This window comes from Macaca mulatta, chromosome 5 (assembly GCF_049350105.2).
Source record: "Macaca mulatta isolate MMU2019108-1 chromosome 5, T2T-MMU8v2.0, whole genome shotgun sequence".
Lineage (NCBI taxonomy): Eukaryota > Metazoa > Chordata > Mammalia > Primates > Cercopithecidae > Macaca > Macaca mulatta.
Window position 1 is genome coordinate 192811250 of NC_133410.1, and position 5683 is coordinate 192816932.

Sequence of the window (5683 nt, forward strand, 5' to 3'; positions counted from 1 at the left end):
CGTAAGTTTAATGGCTGGAGCCTGTAAATTTAACTGACGCAAGACACGTTAACAGGAGAAAAGGAATACAAATGTATTTATATTTTTACATACCTAGGAGTTCACAGAAAACTGGTGAAATGCAAAGTGATTAGGCTCAGAGACTTATATATCATTTTAACAAAGGAAAGGGATGACAAATTGTGGGAAAGTGACTAGGAAATATGTAGGGGAGATTAATGGAGGAAACTTTTTGAAACAAAGCATGTTTATGCAGACTCATCTCAATGCTGACCCTCCATCTTTGACGGTAAGAGTTGCTCTACACTTCCTGGTGTGGGAGTTGAGGAATACCTTCCACAAAGGGAGTGCTATGCCCTTGTTTCAGGTAGGAAAAGAGAGAGCAGAGGATTCATCCTGCACCTGCTCATTTTCAATTGCTTTCAGCCCCAAATAAACCATATGTCAAAGTGGCATATTTTGGGGTGGCATATTCTGGACCCCTTCAATCGTGTAGGTCAGGACTTGCCAAAATACCTTCACTGAAATTCTAGCCTTGCAATCTTTACTTGACCATAGAAAAAGAATTCCCAGCTATCTGCCCATCAGGCAATTCAAAAAAGCTCTGAGTCCTGCTGCAGTAGAGAAATCTGTTTAACTTGGTTTCAGTCCTATTAAACATGAAAAGATAATAATCAGTAATTAAGGAAGTATAAGTTGAAAATACAAACACCTCTGAGAATGGCTAACATTAAAAAGAAAGAAGTGGCAATACCAGGTGTGAATGAGGATGCCGAGACCTCAGCTCTCCTGCATTACTGGTCGGAGTGCTGTGGGGAGGTCACCAGGAAACTCATGGTAGACAAGGGTAAGGTTTGTTATACAGAATCAAGTCAGCACCTGCTTCATTGACTAGAGATTCCAGTGACTTCCACACATCCTTCTTGCCCTGATACTGAGAGGGAGATACTCTTACAAGCGGAGATTTCCTTTATAGATGTAGATTTCCCCTGCACAGGGATCTGTTTTCAGATTAGAACTCCTGTGTCTGCAGTTTCTCAAAATAATCAGCTCAAAATAATCCTTATGCCCAAGAAGCATATTTTGGGGTGGCATATTCTGGTCTTCTATAGTCATATTTTAAGATGGCATATTCTGGTCTAAATGGTCAGAGAAGACCTCACTGAGAAATTGAAATTTAAGCAAAAACTTGAAGGAGATGAGGAAGAAAGCCATGTGGCTATTTAGGGGAAGAATGATCTGAGCAAAGAGAACAGAGGTGCAAAGGCCCTGAGACAGGTACATGACTGACTTGTCCAGATGAAAATCCATAGAATAGGGGCTGGACACCTAGGATCCTGTCCTAGTTCTATAGATTATTCCTGCCGTATGAGCCCATTTTCCTCATTTGTTGAATTAAGGCATTCAGCAAGCAGGTGACCAAGATCTCTTCCAGCTTGAACCTCGGATTCTAAATGCCCTCTTCTTTTGAGACTGCCACTTGCTTTTCTGCCCATATGACCCACTGGTCATGCTCACAAACCCAAGATTCACCGTTTCTCCATCCATTCAAAATAAGTCGAGGGAAACTGGCCTTTGCTGATCTTTTCATCTGTGCCTGACTCTGTTATGGTGATTCTATCTCCTCAGCACCTTTTAAAAAGAAATCCAGTAATCTCACTGATTTGAAATTACCCCCATCCCTTCAACCCTCAGTTGCTAAATCAAGCAGGCTGACAAACACTATTTCCCCAGTTCTAAGATGCCATCAATTATAAGATACTCTATCAATTTAATAGCAGCATTTCAGTGGGAGAAGGAAAGAAAAGAAGGAAGGAAGAGAGATTAGAAACAAAGAAGGGAGGGGCTGGGCATGGTGGCTCACGCCTGTAATCCCAGCACTTTGGGAGGCTGAGTCAGGCGGATCACCTGAGGTTGAGAGTTCAAGACCAGCCTGAGCAACATGGAGAAACCCCCATCTCTACTAAAAATACAAAATTAGCTGGGCGTGGTGGCATATGCCTGTAATCCCAGCTACTCGGGAGGCTGAGGCAGAAGAATCGCTTGAACCCAGTAGGCAGAGGTTGTGGTGAGCCAAGGTCGTGCCATCGAACTCCACCTTGGGCAACAAGAGTGAAACTCTGTCCCCCCCACAAAAAAAAAGAAAGAAAGAAAAAAGGGGGAAAAGAAAGGAAGAGATAGAGAAAGGGAGACAGAGAGAGAGAGGCACATGTTACTGTGTGTCTTCTTAAATGACTTTGGAATTCACTTATCCATGCCATTACATGCTGCTTTCATTACTAAAGTTTAACTCTGGCCTGTTTCATTATCAGAGACTAAATATTCTTCCACATGATTTCGGACACCCACAGTTACTCACAGCGGGATGGAGAACGCCACTTTCCAGCCATGCTTATGAGCTTGGCCTCTTCAGCACGCTTAAGATTGACAATGTAATTTTAGGGTATCATAGAGAATCCTAGTGGTTTATTGGCATTTCCTCTTTGGCTAAACTTATAATTCTGTTTTTCCTTATTTTAAAGATAAACATTAAGTAACTTCTTTTGAAAATCACTAGAAGCTTTTAAAGATTTTGGAGCCTGAATAATAGTTTTGTTTTTGTTTTTTTTTTTAATGATGCATGAAGTAGTCATGCCAATTTCCCCTTGCTTTGAAAATTGTACCATTTACTCTGTGCAGTGGGGCAATGCTTAATGCCTGGCATATGCCAGGCAATCTTTTGCACGCATGATGATGACTTTTGCTCCAATACAGTAAAGCAGAGTTATCTTGTGAGAGACGCTTTCAGTGGCAATTAGGAACATGAATCTAAGTTAACAGTGTGCTGTGCCTACCAATGAAAATAACAAAACAGAGTGACACAATGGATGAACAGATACTTCCACGAAGCTGGGGAAGGCGGTGTGGCCGCAGGCGAGGTAGGCCACGCTGGCATGTCACTCCTCTGCACAGCTGCTGGAAATTTTTTTGACAGGGCATACATTACACATCCCAATTTCATAAATGTTAACATGTGAAAAAATATAAAATGAGTCTTCAACTAGAGGAAATATGGCAGTTTTCAAAAATCTCAAGGCCTTGGGAGTTTCAGTTAGCCTGCAAAGCTGGGACCAAGTCCGTCAGCAAAAAATCTGTGTATTCCTCTTCCCTTTCTGTCCTTACAACTCCGTCTCCAACCCTAACCCTGGAGATAAGAGAGTTCAAATCCCAGCTTGGAGGGGAAACCAATCTAAAAAGGAAGAAGACAACAGTTAAGCTTATTTTAAGCTTCCTGCCTGAACTGCCATTAGGTTAATTTCTTCTAGCTCAGATGTCATTTTCTGAAGGCTGACAGGAAAATGCGTATTTTCATGGCTGTGCTAAGAGATGGAGGCTTTCTTTCCCAAGGCCTTGAACTTCCTTTAAATTAGTAATGACGTGGCTATTGCGAAACACCAACTTGAATCTAATCAAGGAATTTGAAATTAATCCTATCCAAGAATTTTGCAGCTTTGTGTGGTCATGTGTGTGGTTATTTTGCTTTTGGTGGGAGGTTTTCCCCTTCTTTTCAATAGTTATAAAGCAAACAACCTTTTCATTGTGGTTAAAAGTCCCCACACAAAAGCTCCTCCCTTTCTTCTTACCAGTAAGAGCTGTGTCTTGCCACCTCTGAAACAATTCCCACCCAGCCAGTCCTTTAAAATGAAGAGTAAATCCCCCACTCCGGAAATTCCGGAAATAAATAACAAGAACCTACACAGAAGGGCAAAGCCAAGCCGCGCCAAGATGCAGATGTCTCTGGAAGAAATTGACTCAAAGCTCTGGAAGGAAGAGTCACCGTGTCTGGGCTCAGTGTCGCTCTTGCTCAGAGCCCAGGGTGAGCAGGCCCTGTGTGTGCCTTGGGCAGCCAGAGGCCCCTGCCAGCGCTCGCAGCCCTGCACACACACTGGAACCAGAAGATAAAGCAAACAGGACCTCAGGCCTCTGCCCCTCAGCCCCCGCCCTCCCTTCTGGAGCCACTCTGCTTGCTGGAGAGTGAAGAACAGCATCGCCGGCCGGGCGCGGGGGCTCTCACCGATAACCCCAGCACTTTGGGAGGCGGAGGCGGGTGGACTGATTGAGCCCAGGAGTCCAAAATCAGTCTGGTCAACATGATGAAACCCCATATCTACAAAAAATACAAAACTTAGCCGGGCATGGTGGTGTGCATCGTAATCCCAGCTACTCCGGAGGCTGAGGTCGAAGCATTGCTTGAGCTTGGGAGGCGAAAGTTGCAGTGAGTTGAGATCGTGCCACAGAACTCCAGCCTGGGTGACAGAGTGAGATCCTGTCCCCCTCCAAAAGAAAATAAAGAATACCACCCTCCACCCCCGCCTACTGGGTCAGCTAGAAACCCTTTCCTTTCATTCCTGGCCATGAAATCCTCCACATGTAACCCCTCCCTCAGCACAAAGGCTTTCCGATAAACCTGACTTACCTGGGTTGATCCCTTTTATAGGAAAAGGCTTTATTTTTGACGTTACCGAACATCGCTGCGTGGCACACAGAAAGCCTGGGTTTTTCCACCCACCGTCAGTCCCATCAGTACCTGCAGCCCTTCCCTGGGAACCACTATTGCAAGTGGAAAAAAATGCATTTGGAAGAGCAGATGTCTGATCTAAATAAGGAGCCATCACTGCTTCACAGTGACTTGTAACTGCACCTTTTGTATCTGCTTATGTTAAATACTTGTCTTCCAGCACAGTCTTCTTAAAATAATGACTAACTTTTGACATAGATGCTGGTACTTCTTTAGCAGATTTTGTCCATAGGTTTTCTTGAGGTCAGTAATATAGCCACAGTCCCTGTTGGATGGCAAATGTTTTGAAACATATTGTGCAAATTACATGTTTGTCATTAACTTCCTGAGTGTCAAAAGACAGTAACACTTTTTCATTGAGCATGCATGCATTTTTTAAAATCTCATTTTGCCAAAATTGTTTATCATAAAAGAAAAAAGGAATTACTAAATAACAAAATAAATGATGTGGGTATATATATATATATATATTAAGGAGTATTAACTTACAGGATCACAAGGTCCCACAATAGGCTGTCTGCAAGCTGAGGAACAAGGAAGCCAGCCCAAGTCCCAAAGCTGAAGAACTTGGAGTCTGATGTTTGAGGGCAGAAAGCATCCAGCACAGGAGAAAGATGTAGGCTGGGAGGCTAAGCCAGTCTAGTCTTTTCATGTTTTTCTACCTGCTTTTATCCTAGCTGTGCTGACAGCTGATTAGACTGTGCCCACCACAGATTAAGGGTGGGTCTGCCTTCCCCAGCCCACTGACTCAAATGTTAATCTCCTTTGGCAACACCCTGATAGACACACCCAGGAGCAATACTTTGCATCCTTCAATCCAATCAAGTTGATGCTCAGTATTAGCCATCACATATACTTTATAATAAACGACATAACCGTTGTAGCAGAAGCAGCAGTACTTTTGTATGCTCTGTGGAAGGACTGCTCAGCTTTTCTTTTCTGCACTTATTTCATATGCAACTAACCTATCATGTCTCGTGTTTCCCACTGACCCTGCCGAAAAGCCATGTGATGACATCGTACATCTCGCAGGCCATAGCACAGAACACACAGCCCAGCTGACTGGCACGCCAAATGGCTTGCAGGAGAAGCAGCATCAAATATTAATACCTTTCCAACTAGGCC